The following is a 15,941-nucleotide window of genomic DNA, read 5'->3' on the forward strand; positions in this document are numbered from 1 at the left end:
CATAAATTTTGCCTTGCAATAGGCTAAAATGTGTTGTGTATAACTATATAAGTACAGTAGACTGATTTATCTTCTATACGGTTGAAATAATTATTATAGTCAATACAATTTTTTGTGTTTCTGTATAATTAATGAATCCTCCTGATCATCTTTCTTCCTTAAGTATTTAGTAATCTTCATCATAATTTTATGTTAAGGACTATATAGACATAAAACTTGTTTGATTGGACCGTATGCTAAGAGCCGGCCACCTACAGAGCCAGAATCATCTCATAATGACATTTATACCGGTTCAAACCGGTTCTTGTTTCTCTGCACGGAGATAATTCTTGCACGTGCACAAACAAACAAAAAATGCTACTGCAATTATATACTGTAACAGTCGTATTTGTTTGTATTCCTTTATAATTTTTTTTATAGTTTAACATCCCATAATTCTTAATTCCTTATATTTAAGCAGCCGTATATTTCTCTATTCGATATATTTTACCAGTCCCTATTTCACTATTCTTTATATTTATTTTGGTCATATTTCTTTATTCTTTATTTTTCTCGTCCATATCATTCTTTATTTATTTTTTCGTCCATTATTCTCTATTCTGTAAACCCAATCCAAACTCCTTGTATATAAATATTGATTGATTAAATATATTATCCGTGTAATTTTTGAAGATAAAAACCAACTACGACCGTGGAATTTTCAAATATATAGTTAAGATTATGTTAAATGAGAAACAATTTTAAAAGACCAGACGTGGTTTTAGTTAATCATTTGGGTTGAAATCCTAATCATATGATAGTAATTATATGTGGTTGAAATGAGTTGGAATGCAATACTACTCAATGTTTACGGTTGTCATGCTTATCTAAAAGATAAAGATAATTATTTAATGTCACAGACTATATTTTTATAATTAGTGTCCGTTAATTAGAACCAAATAAAAAAGTGTACACCTGTAAACATGTTATTGAAAGAAAGTGTATAAAGATACTTATTTTTAATCACCAGATGTGCTTTATCTCTTAATCTAATTATTTGAGATGTCAGGTTTAACAGGACCATAGGATTTTAATTAAGTGGTTCAAATAAGTCGGAAAGCTACGGACGCCCATAGGACCTCCCACAAATATAATTTAAATTCGAAATCACGAATTTAAATCGTTATTACGAATTTTATAATTCGTTACTGGTATAACATTAAGGTATAGCGTCCAAGCCCAAATATGGCGTCGGTGTCTCGATGTCCGAATCATACGGTCCAACCTCAAATTCGCGTCCCGATTTCATGGTCGACCATGGCGTCCGCGTTAAGGCCCAAATATGGCGTCGGCATTCACACCCAGGTCCAAATATAGCGTCAGCGTCCGACGTTATGGGTTCATTCTGTCCCACAAACACTACTGACAACTCTCCACAAGAGACCAAAATGGCACAGAAATTAACAACTATAGGTCACCGTACGGCCTTCAACAATGAACACAGCCCATACCGCATAGTCACCTATAACAAGTCCCGAAATGACAATGTGAAACAATTTAAACGAAAAAACTAACGACCTAATTTATATACAAAAAATGAACGAAAAACAAATATGTAACATATAAATAAACGACAACCACTGAATTACAGTCTCCTAACTTGGGACAGGCACATACATAGAGATATGGCGGGGTTAAACATGTTAGCGGGATCCCAAACCTCCAATAACCTGGGACTTTGGTGTAACAGTACAACATAAGAACGAACTATAAAAATCAGTTGAAAAAGGCTTACTCATTAGATGGAAAAAAATACAAATATATAAGATCCATACAATACATACAGACCATATATCGAAACCAATATATACTAAGCATTCAGCCAATCAAACAAAATGCATCTTAGAACCAAAGATCATTTTCACACTGTATATGGGTTAGAGATCTTAAAACAGAGTTTTTTTGGACACTGTATATGGGTCAGAGATACAGTTTGTATACAGACTGTATATAAAAATTAGACCCATAGATAAAGCATACAGAAAATGCATACAGACTGTATATAAGAGCCACAGGCAGTGCACACACTTTATCTTCCAGTAACAGGCAAAACATACAGACTTCTATTTCAACTTGGAACAACTTACAATGCATACATACTGTGTCTCTGATCCATAGACAGTGTTAACCGACTAAATCTAAGATATACCGACAATAGAAGTATCTTAGACTCATAGTCAAAGCATATAAACAATGTATAAAGACTAAGAACGACGTACAATACATAAAATTAATTTAATTTACAACAAAGAAAATGCATACATACTGTATCTGGGAAGCACAGACAATGCATTGACTGTGTGTAATCAAAGAACCTTTGTGAGCACGCTCACATACTTCACAGCCCGACATTGTCACTAAGCAAACAAAATTTCAACAGATTATTTAGTTCAAACACGCATGAAATTCTGTTGTGTAATTTCAGAAGATATGCAGAAGTATATTTCGGCCGAAATTCTAAGTTCAGAAGGCATAGTTCCTAATTCCTAACAAGAATACACACGTTGAAATTTCTCGCCTTATTTATGTTGATAGACCTAAATATAAAGTTTTACTACAATTATCACATAAACTTATTAATAACATGACCAAAGAAAATGAGATCAAGGTCATATGACCAAAATGAGGAATACATTTACACCTTACAATCATTCAATACAAATCAGGTCAAGGTCAGATGACACTTGGCACAAAAACTAAACACTGAACAATGAACCTCGAAAATGAGGTCAAGGTCAAATGAGACTTGCGAGACTGACATCATAAGATATTTCCAGACACCAAATAAAGTTGACCTATTGCATATAGTTTTAGAAAAAACGAACAAAACTCAAAAGCTTAACTTTGACCATTGAACCAAGGAAATGAGGTCAAGATCAGATGACACCTGCCAGTTGGACATGTACACCTTACAATCCTTCCATACACCAAATATACAAGACATATTTCATATAGTATCTGAGATATAGACTTGACCACCAAAAACTTAACCCTTTTCACTGATCCATGAAATGATGGCGAGGTCAAGTGAAAACTGTCTGATGGGCATGCTGACCAAGGTACGCAAATACTAAACATAGTTACCCATAATATGAGAGAAATTACAAAAACTCTTAACTTTTTTTCAAGTAGTCACTGAACCATGAAAATGAGTTCAAGAACAATGGACATGTGACAGACGGAAACTTCCAAACTTAAGGCATCTGTATTTAAAGTATGGAGCATCCAGGTCGTTCGCCGTCTAAAATATCAAGCTTTTAAGAAGTGAACTAACGCTGTCGCCGTCGCCGCCGGATCACCATTCCTATGTCGAGCTTTCTGCGACAAAAGTCGCAGGCTCGACAAAAACAAGAATGTGTCCATCGTACACCGTTCCCCACTTGCCCTATCATTTTCTTTGTTCAGTGGACCGTGAAATAGGGAAAAAAAACCTTCTTTGGCATTAAGCTTAGAAAAAAACATATTATTGGAAACATATGTACTAAGTTTCAAGTTTATTGGACCTGACCTTCATCAAAAACTACATTGACCAAAACATTTAACCTGAAGCGAGGAAACGGACGAAGGAGCAGACGCATAGACCGGAAAACTAATGCCCATTTACTATCGTAGGTGGGGCATAAAAAAATTAATCATGATTTTCTGCCAATATGCACATTTACATAGCATGTCCTAACTATCTAAAAAGTTCATGAAACTCTGTTGTGGTCTTTAGACAGCTGTTGTAGGAGTATATAGAAAATCAATTAGGGGCCAGCTGACGGACACCTCCGTGTGCGGGAGTTTCTGTCGCAGTAATGAGTAATTTTAAGTAATGAGTAAAATAAAATAAAGTAATGAGTTTCCTGAATTGATAATTTCATAATTTCCTCATTATCTACAAAGATTTATAAAACTCTGTTATGTGGTTTCAGAGGAGTTGCAATAACGAGAACAGGACTGACAGACCGATGGATCAAAAACATTGTACCATAAAGAACTTTGTTTGGTTTGGTATAATAAAGGGTCTGCTAAATAATGTAAGGCTGAGATAAATTAGTCATTTGGTCACACCAGTTTTTTGGCGAGGTTCGTTTTGTTCAGTCTGTGATGTTCTTTGTTGTGTTTTGCATTCTGTTGTTTGTTTTTTAATCTTTCTCTTTTTTTTTGCCGTGGTTTTGTCAGTTTATTATTGACTTATGTGTTTGAATAAGCCTTTAGTATCTTTCGCCTCTCTCTTCGGTCAATTTGATTATGTGGGACATACAGACTTAGACCCAAACTTGTCTCTGACTGTTTCGTGATTATTGCAGATGTAAATCATACTATAAAATTGAGTATGGAAATGGGGAATGCGTCAAGGAGACAACAACCCGACCATAGAGCAGACAACAGCCGAAGGCCACCGACAGATCTTCAATGTAACGAGAAACTCCCGCACACGGAGGTGTCCGTCAGCTGGCCCCTAAACAAATATGTATACTAGTTAAGTGATAATGGACGTCATACTAAGCTCCGAATTATACACAAGAAACTAAAATTATAAATCATACAAGACTAACAAAGGTCAGAGGCTCCTAACTTGGGACAGGCGCAAAATTGCGGCGGGATTAAACATGTTTTTTTAGATCTCAACCCTCCCCTATACCTGTAGCCAATGTAGAAAAAACAAACGCGAAACAATACGCACAGTAAAACTCAGTTTAAGAGAAGTCCGAGTCCGATGTCAGAATATGAAACAAAAGAAAATAAACAAAATGACAATAATACATAAATAACAACAGACTACTAGCAGTTATTGACATGCCAGAACCAGACCTTAATTAAACTGATTGAAAGATTATGTCTTCATCATATGAATATCAGGCACAATCCCTCCTGTTAGGGGTTTAGTATTATACCGTCATGAAATATACAACCCTCTTATTTACAATATCATTTGATCAACACCTATTTACAAGGGTCTATTTGATATTTTCTCTTGTTGAAGGCTGTATGGTTGCATATAACTGCTTACATCCACTTTATTTGAACTTGAGTGGATACATGTAGGCGTCTCATTAGCCATCATACCACATCTCCGTATTTTTACAGTATTGTATCAGTACTCTTACCTAATAACAGGACAAAACAAGACAGCAATTTGACAAAACTAAAGACATACATACTTGATTTTACTTCTCTAAAGATATAAACAAAATTTTCATAGTTCGTATCTGAACATGTACACAGCCATGGGAATTTTAAGGGACTATATTTCAGTGTGCATATATTTAGTAGCTAATCTGGCTACTTCCTGTTTATCAGACCGGTACCTTAGAAAAGAATTGTGACAATATATCCAATCTTTTCATAAACCAAAGACTAACGTCACTAGGAGCAGCAGTTAGTTGTCATATATACTCTAGATAGAAAGATAATCTGCCACTTTTATAAAAGGGACTACACATAGTTTTTGAAAGGGTATAATCGGTTTGTGCCGAAATTACTTTCTTTAGTCCAGAAACTCATTTGTGCTAAATGGTAATCTCCACCCACATTTAGGACTGGCAGTTATTTGTAGTTTTTATCAACAGCTTGCACTTTTTCTAAATTATATTTGCTTCTTTTAAGACTGACCAAAACTGTTTTTTTACCATTGTGGTTTGATTAAGGTAGTGTATATCAAACAGCTGTTGGAAATATTTTGGACAACCCTCTTATTTACAATATCATTTGATCAACACCTAGTGGTCTTTGGTGGTATCTCGCATAACATTAATAAGGTCTTTTTTAAAAGGCAACTTGAAATTATTGGTCCCATATTTATGTGCTATAGCAAATGTATGGGCTGCTGATCTGCATATATATATGATAGCAATATATCCTTATGTTTTGAATGACCCCTTATTTCTTCACTCCACTTTATAAGATAGAAATAAATGTTATTCCATATTTTATTGGTTTTTTTTAAAGTTATCATAATTTAGACATAAAGACAAAACTAAGCACAGTGAAAAAAGTCTACTCTGTCCTGTAAAGTTTGAGATGTTTTTGTTGTTCAATCTTTGTCACTTGTATGGAAACACTAAATCTTGATAACCTACAACAGAAATATTATCACTTTTATTTCAATTCAATTGTTGCAGTTATCATGCATGTAATAGAGAAAATGATAAATTAGACCAGATCTCCACATTAATAATATCAAAACTAGAGGCTTCAATGAGCCTGTGTCACTCACATGATACTTTTATTTACAATTGATGCATGATACAGAAATTGTCCATACCAACCGTCAGTGTTTACCATACAATACAGTACTTCTATACACTGTCTGTATACAGTATTTGTCGGATTTTGTCCATACCTATCGTCGATGTTTGACATAAAATACAATACTCCTATATACCGTATATCAACAGTATTTGTCTATACCTACCGTCGGTGGTTAACATACAATACAGTCCTCCTATATACCGTCTATCAACAGTATTTGTCTATACCTACCGTCAGTGGTTAACATACGATATAGTACTCCTTTGCACCATCCATCAACAGTATTTGTCTATACCTACCGTCGGTGGTTAACATGCAATAAAGTGCTCCTATATACCGTCTATCAACAGTATTTGTCTATACCTACCGTCGGTGGTTAACATACAATATAGTGCTCCCATAAACCGTCTATCAACAGTATTTGTCTATACCTACTGTCGGTAGTTAACATACAATATAGTGCTCCTATATACCATCTATCAACAGTATATGTCTATACCTACCGTCGGTGGTTAACATACAATATACTGCTCCCATATACCGTCTATCAACAGTATTTGTCTGTACCTACCGTCGGTAGTTAACATACAATATAGTGCTCCTATATACCGTGTATCAACAGTATTTGTCTATACCTACCGTCGGTAGTTAACATACAATATAGTGCTCCTATATACCGTGTATCAACAGTATGTGTCTATACCTACTGTCGGTGGTTAACATACAATATAGTGCTCCTATATACTGTCTATCAACAGTATTTGTCTATACCTACCGTCTGTAGTTAACATACAATATAGTGCTCCTATATACCATTTATCAACAGTATTTGTCTATACCTACCGTCGGTGGTTAACATACACTATAGTGCTCCTATATACCGTCTATCAACAGTATTTGTCTATACCTACTATTCGGTAGTTAACATACAATATAGTGCTCCTATATACCATCTATCAACAGTATATGTCTATACCTACCGTCGGTGGTTAACATACAATATAGTGCTCCTATATACCGTCTATCAACAGTATTTGTCTATACCTACCGTCGGTGGTTAACATACAATATAGTGCTCCTATATACCGTCTATCAACAGTATTTGTCTATACCTACCGTTGGTGTTTAACATACAATATAGTGCTCCTGTATACCGTCTATCAACAGTATTTGTCTCTACCTACTGTCGGTAGTTAACATACAATATAGTGCTCATATATACCATCTATCAACAGTATATGTCTATACCTACCGTCGGTGGTTAACATACAATATAGTGCTCCTATATACCGTCTATCAACAGTATTTGTCTATACCTACCGTCGGTGGTTAACATACAATATAGTGCTCCTATATACCGTCTATCAACAGTATTGGTATATACCTACCATCGGTGGTTAACATACAATATAGTGCTCCTACAATGTATATACCGTCTATCAACAGTATTTGTCTATACCTACCGTCGGTGGTTAACATACAATATAGTGCTCACATATACCTTCTATCAACAGTATTTGTCTATACCTACTGTCGGTAGTTAATATACAATATAGTGCTCCTGTATACCGTCTATCAACAGTATTTGTCTATACCTACTGTCGGTAGTTAATATACAATATAGTGCTCCTGTATTACGTCTATCAACAGTATTTGTCTATACCTACCGTCAGTAGTTAACATACAATATAGTGCTCCTATATACCGTCTATCAACAGTATTTGTCTATACCAACCGTCGGTGGATAACATACAATATAGTGCTCCTATATACCGTCTATCAACAGTATTTGTCTATACCTACCGTCGGTGGTTAACATACAATATAATGCTCCCAGATACCGTCTATCAACAGTATTTGTCTATACCTACTGTCGGTAGTTAACATACAATATAGTGCTCCTGTATACCGTCTATCAACAGTATTTGTCCATACCTACCGTCGGTAGTTAATATATAATATAGTGCTCCTATATACCGTCTATCAACAGTATTTGTCTATACCTACCGTCGGTGGTTAACATACAATATAGTGCTCCTATATACCGTCTATCAACAGTATTTGTCTATACCTACCGTCGGTGTTTAACATACAATATAGTGCTCCCATAAACCGTCTATCAACAGTATTTGTGTATACCTACTGTCGGTAGTTAACATACAATATAGTGCTCCTATATACCATCTATCAACAGTATATGTCTATACCTACCGTCGGTGGTTAACATACAATATAGTGCTCCCATATACCGTCTATCAACAGTATTTGTCGGTACCTACCGTCGGCAGTTAACATACAATATAGTGCTCCTATATACCGTGTATCAACAGTATTTGTCTATACCTACCGTCGGTAGTTAACATACAATATAGTGCTCCTATATACTGTCTATCAACAGTATTTGTCTATACCTACCGTCTGTAGTTAACATACAATATAGTGCTCCTATATACCATTTATCAACAGTATTTGTCTATACCTACCGTCGGTGGTTAACATACACTATAGTGCTCCTATATACCGTCTATCAACAGTATTTGTCTATACCTACTGTCGGTAGTTAACATACAATATAGTGCTCCTATATACCATCTATCAACAGTATATGTCTATACCTACCGTCGGTGGTTAACATACAATATAGTGCTCCTATATACCGTCTATCAACAGTATTTGTCTATACCTACCGTCGGTGGTTAACATACAATATAGTGCTCCTATCTACCGTCTATCAACAGTATTTGTCTATACCTACCGTCGGTGTTTAACATACAATATAGTGCTCCTGTATACCGTCTATCAACAGTATTTGTCTCTACCTACTGTCGGTAGTTAACATACAATATAGTGCTCCTATATACCATGTATCAACAGTATATGTCTATACCTACCGTCGGTGGTTAACATACAATATAGTGCTCCTATATACCGTCTATCAACAGTATTTGTCTATACCTACCGTCGGTGGTTAACATACAATATAGTGCTCCTATCTACCGTCTATCAACAGTATTTGTCTATACCTACCGTCGGTGTTTAACATACAATATAGTGCTCCTGTATACCGTCTATCAACAGTATTTGTCTCTACCTACTGTCGGTAGTTAACATACAATATAGTGCTCCCATAAACCGTCTATCAACAGTATTTGTCTATACCTACTGTCGGTGGTTAACATACAATATAGTGCTCCTATATACTGTCTATCAACAGTATTTGTCTATACCTACCGTCTGTAGTTAACATACAATATAGTGCTCCTATATACCATTTATCAACAGTATTTGTCTATACCTACCGTCGGTGGTTAACATACACTATAGTGCTCCTATATACCGTCTATCAACAGTATTTGTCTATACCTACTATTCGGTAGTTAACATACAATATAGTGCTCCTATATACCATCTATCAACAGTATATGTCTATACCTACCGTCGGTGGTTAACATACAATATAGTGCTCCTATATACCGTCTATCAACAGTATTTGTCTATACCTACCGTCGGTGGTTAACATACAATATAGTGCTCCTATATACCGTCTATCAACAGTATTTGTCTATACCTACCGTCGGTGTTTAACATACAATATAGTGCTCCTGTATACCGTCTATCAACAGTATTTGTCTCTACCTACTGTCGGTAGTTAACATACAATATAGTGCTCATATATACCATCTATCAACAGTATATGTCTATACCTACCGTCGGTGGTTAACATACAATATAGTGCTCCTATATACCGTCTATCAACAGTATTTGTCTATACCTACCGTCGGTGGTTAACATACAATATAGTGCTCCTATATACCGTCTATCAACAGTATTGGTATATACCTATCATCGGTGGTTAACATACAATATAGTGCTCCTACAATGTATATACCGTCTATCAACAGTATTTGTCTATACCTACCGTCGGTGGTTAACATACAATATAGTGCTCACATATACCTTCTATCAACAGTATTTGTCTATACCTACTGTCGGTAGTTAATATACAATATAGTGCTCCTGTATACCGTCTATCAACAGTATTTGTCTATACCTACTGTCGGTAGTTAATATACAATATAGTGCTCCTGTATACCGTCTATCAACAGTATTTGTCTATACCTACCGTCAGTAGTTAACATACAATATAGTGCTCCTATATACCGTCTATCAACAGTATTTGTCTATACCTACCGTCAGTGGTTAACATACAATATAGTGCTCCTATATACCGTCTATCAACAGTATATGTCTATACCTACCGTCGGTACATACAATATAGTGCTCCCATAAACCGTCTATCAACAGTATTTGTCTATACCTACCGTCGGTGGATAACATACAATATAGTGCTCCTATATACCGTCTATCAACAGTATTTGTCTATACCTACCGTCGGTGGTTTACATACAATATAGTGCTCCTATATACCGTCTATCAACGGTATTTGTCTATACCTACCGTCGGTGTTTAACATACAATATAGTGCTCACATAAACCGTCTATCAACAGTATTTGTCTATACCTACTGTCGGTAGTTAACATACAATATAGTGCTCCTATATACCATCTATCAACAGTATATGTCTATACCTACCGTCGGTGGTTAACATACAATATAGTGCTCCCATATACCCTCTATCAACAGTATTTGTCTATACCTACCGTCGGTAGTTAACATACAATATAGTGCTCCTATATACCGTGTATCAACAGTATGTGTCTATACCTACTGTTGGTAGTTAACATACAATATAGTGCTCCTTTTTACTGTCTATCAACAGTATTTATCTATACCTACCGTCGGTAGTTAACATACAATATAGTGCTCCTATATACCGTCTATCAACAGTATTTGTCTATACCTACCGTCGGTGGTTAACATACAATATAGTGCTCCTATCTACCGTCTATCAACAGTATTTGTCTATACCTACCGTCGGTGTTTAACATACAATATAGTGCTCCTGTATACCGTCTATCAACAGTATTTGTCTCTACCTACTGTCGGTAGTTAACATACAATATAATGCTCCCATATACCGTTTATCAACCGTATTTGTCTATACCTACTGTCGGTAGTTAACATACAATATAGTGCTCCTGTATACCGTCTATCAACAGTATTTGTCCATACCTACCGTCGGTAGTTAACATACAATATAGTGCTCCTATATACCGTCTATCAACAGTATTTGTCTATACCTACCGTCGGTGGTTTACATACAATATAGTGCTCCTATATACCGTCTATCAACGGTATTTGTCTATACCTACCGTCGGTGTTTAACATACAATATAGTGCTCACATAAACCGTCTATCAACAGTATTTGTCTATACCTACTGTCGGTAGTTAACATACAATATAGTGCTCCTATATACCATCTATCAACAGTATATGTCTATACCTACCGTCGGTGGTTAACATACAATATAGTGCTCCCATATACCCTCTATCAACAGTATTTGTCTATACCTACCGTCGGTAGTTAACATACAATATAGTGCTCCTATATACCGTGTATCAACAGTATGTGTCTATACCTACTGTTGGTAGTTAACATACAATATAGTGCTCCTTTTTACTGTCTATCAACAGTATTTATCTATACCTACCGTCGGTAGTTAACATACAATATAGTGCTCCTATATACCGTGTATCAACAGTATGTGTCTATACCTACTGTTGGTAGTTAACATACAATATAGTGCTCCTATTTACTGTCTATCAACAGTATTTATCTATACCTACCGTCGGTAGTTAACATACAATATAGTGCTCCTATATACCGTCTATCAACAGTATTTGTCTGTACCTACCGTCAGTGGTTACCATACAATATAGTGCTCCTATATACCGTCTATCAACAGTATTTGTCTATACCTACCGTCGGTGTTTAACATACAATATAGTGCTCCCATAAACCGTCTATCAACAGTATTTGTCTATACCTACTGTCGGTAGTTAACATACAATATAGTGCTCCTATATACCATCTATCAACAGTATATGTCTATACCTACCGTCGGTGGTTAACATACAATATAGTGCTCCCATATACCGTCTATCAACAGTATTTGTCTATACCTACTGTCGGTAGTTAACATACAATATAGTGCTCCTGTATACCGTCTATCAACAGTATTTGTCTATACCTACCGTCGGTAGTTAACATACAATATAGTGCTCCTATATATCGTCTATCACCAGTATTTGTCTATACCTACCGTCGGTGGTTAACATAAGATATAGTGCTCCTATATACCGTCTATCAACAGTATTTGGCTATACCTACCGTCAGTGGTTAACATAGAATATAGTGCTCCTATATACTGTCTATCACCAGTATTTGTCTATACCTACCGTCGGTGGTTAACATGGAATATAGTGCTCCTATATACCGTCTATCAACAGTATTTGTTTATACCTACTGTCGGAGGTTAACATAGAATATAGTGCTCCTATATACCAAGAGGGATAACGGATCTGCATCTAGAATTTATCATGCTGCCCTTTTTTTGGATTTTTAAAATTCTTGTTATCCCTCAATTTTTACATTCATCCCAAATAATACAACAGTAGTCAATTAGGGGCAGAACACCCATTGTATTATGTTTTCTTGCAGATATAAAAAAAAATGTATTTAAGAAAGATGGTATATTCTGGATGATATATTAGCACAACCTTGGTCAATTTGATTTCTCCAGTTACTTAGTGGGCTGTCAATTTTGAAACTAATATTTTTTCACATGAACAATTTTTTAATACTTTAATTTATTATCAAGTTTGGTTAAAAAGTCTGAATAGTTTCTGCTTTGTTCCAGTAATCAAATATTTTGTTTCATTTGCATCTATGAACATGTTATTCATTTTACACCACTCTTCAACCCTGTATAAATCTTCTTGAACATCATCATTTATATTTTCTAGATGTTTCCCCCTGATTTATGAAAAGTGGTGTCATCAGCATATACAACGATATAGGTCTGTTTCACAATTTTTAATGCATAAGGGAAGGTCATTTATAAATAGCACAAACAATAGAGGACAAGGTATAGAACATTGGGGAACACCAAATTTTACATGTTGTTGTTCAGAGTTAACATTACAAATTTATACCTTTTGTTATTCAGGTACGACTTAAAAAAACTAACAGTAGTCTCACTAAATCCATACATGTCGAGCTTTAAACAAAGAAAGTCATATTCTACCAAATCAAAAGCTTTTTTTTTTAAATCTTAATAAAATTGCTAGGCTTAAATTACCATCTTTCATTTCTTGCAACCATGTGTCAATGATATTAAATAAATATCAAGCTCAATCCAGTATATATTCCAAGTTATGGACAAATGATAATGCTATTAAAAATACCAAATCATAACCAGTGCTTTTCTCTTTTTCTATTTACAGTATATGACTAGGTAATAATGATTACTTTTTTCAACTATTTTCATACTTTTTTGTTTCCTCTGCTTTTGTATCAAGGGCATAATTGTTTATGGCAAACTAAGCATCTGCATAATCAAACTATTCCTAACTATACTCTACCTCAAATTCTGGAAACTGCAGAATTTTTGTCATAGCAGTCTTATGGTAGCTGAACTATTTCTATTTTTTGTAAATCTGGATTAATAAGTCTTTTGTCACATTCTGGGGCTATAGAAAAAAAAACATTACAGAATTATCAAAATTATGTGTGTATAATGTTTGTGTACAGTCATTCAACTAAAAAAGGACAAAAATTATTTTTTTGTGTATAAATAAATAATTGTGATTTTAATGTCTAAATATTATAAAAAAAACTTCAAAAGATTAAATTTAAATTATAATCTAAACATAAAAGAGCACATATAAATCAACCTTTTACTCAGATTTATATCTAAAACCAGTTATAACTAGCTATTATATCTTTGACTTCACAAATATCATCATCTAATTTTACAAATCAGTATTTATTTGGTGGCACTTCCTGCACACTAAGTATGTTATGCCTTAGGTTTAATTTTGATGCAATCACATTTCAGAAGGTACATGTCTTGTACTGTTTTAATGAATAAATTACAGTTTTAAACTCAGTTTAGGCTGACCTGAGGTCAATAGTCTTAAACAATGTCATCAAACTATCAGTTTTACTGTAATATATTGATATTGTGACATTTATGGGAAAGAGCGTATGAGTTAGTCAAATTGGTCAATACAATGGAAAGTTTATAGCTGAGACTACTATAACACTATGTGTTATACTAGTAGTCTCAGTTTATAACTATGTTAATGTTAATTATATACATGACATAATAATCAAATCATTTAAAAAATTATTCCAAAGATTTCTCTCAAATCATGTTTATATTTTTTTAGAGAAGAGTCTGTCTGAAATATATTCAGGGGTAGTCCAAATAATTATGACTTCTTAAAAAGCTATATTATGGGGAAAAAGGGGGGGGGGGGGGTCTATTATGTTTTTTTTCATACAGGAGGAAGACGTCAAAGCAACAAAAAAAACCAACAAAACAAAAGAAAATAATAGCCTGTCAAGACGTCCTTATATCATAATAATTTGGTCTAATTTTGGGATAATACATTTAACTTCCTTTGATGTCGGGGAGGGGATAAGTTTTGACGATTAATTATTCTTGAAACTAACAATAATTATTTCTTATTGTTACTTTGTTAAGCGAGCGCGATGTGTGGTTCTCGAGTTATTTAAAAAAAAGGGGGGGGGGTTGTTACTATATCAAATTTACCCAGTTTGGAGACAATAAATATTTAAAATCTAACCATAAACTCCAATGTTCCTGCTTTTTTTAGCAGAACAAACACGATGGCACTCGTCTCTGTTATAATCAATAGTTAACTCATTTCTTCTTCCAGGTTATTTCTTAATCAATTATGATTATCAGCTGTCTATCTATTTACCATGTTTATGTTAAACTGGTCCGTAATTCCATCGTAGTGTATCGATAAGTGAACACAACAGTGATCCAGTTTATTAAACGTCTGTAAACCGAGGTATATAATATACAAGGTTCCTGAGTCAGTAACCGTAACTATCCCCGTGCTTTGTACGCATGCGCAAGAAACACCAACAACAAGGATAAAACAGGGTACACAGTTCCGTAATTTCGTATATTTTTCTTATCTTCATACTAAAGAGCTCCAAAAGTAGGCGTGCTTAGGTGCACTGGGCGGGTCTAAAAACCGACTCTCGGTGGTTAACGTCTCTCGATGGTTAACTTTAAGTGCCTACCGACAAAAACTAAATTCCTTCATGGTTATATCTTGCCATACGTTTATATTGGTTTGAAAGGTGATTACTCAAAATCGTTATTTGAAAATCCTGTTTGTGAGATGTATATTCATTTCAATACAGAAATTTCGTCTATATATTTCACAAGTGTATAACACGGAGAAGCTCTGAAGGTCCATTACTCCCCTTTTGTTTGGGTGTGAACCATCGATGTTGACAGCAATATCAAAGAATAAGATGATGATGGTAGAAAGAACTATGGGCGTCATGTGGCAAATATTACATGCATATCGGACAATGAGTTGTCAATCTGTATGAAAAGATTTCCAATACAACCATATTATTGAGAAGGAATGTTTACATGCTATACTCTCGTACTAGTATTACAGGGTTCTTGTGGCGTTCACCTTAGACACACA

At 34.8% G+C, this 15,941-nt stretch overlaps 1 long non-coding RNA gene across 2 annotated transcripts; it reads right to left on the reverse strand.

Annotated features, from left to right (window-relative positions):
* Positions 1-5,936: 5,936 nt before the first annotated feature.
* Positions 5,937-15,334, reverse strand: LOC139523876 (uncharacterized). Of its 2 annotated transcripts, none has more exons than XR_011664705.1 (3): positions 15,192-15,334; positions 13,824-13,931; positions 5,937-6,100 (listed from the first exon to the last, which is right to left on the reverse strand). It is a non-coding gene; the product is annotated as an uncharacterized lncRNA (long non-coding RNA). The 2 variants fall into 2 exon arrangements; XR_011664704.1 differs by having other exon boundaries at positions 15,054-15,319.
* Positions 15,335-15,941: the final 607 nt, after the last annotated feature.

Source organism: Mytilus edulis, chromosome 5 (assembly GCF_963676685.1).
Source record: "Mytilus edulis chromosome 5, xbMytEdul2.2, whole genome shotgun sequence".
Classification (NCBI taxonomy): Eukaryota; Metazoa; Mollusca; class Bivalvia; order Mytilida; family Mytilidae; genus Mytilus; species Mytilus edulis.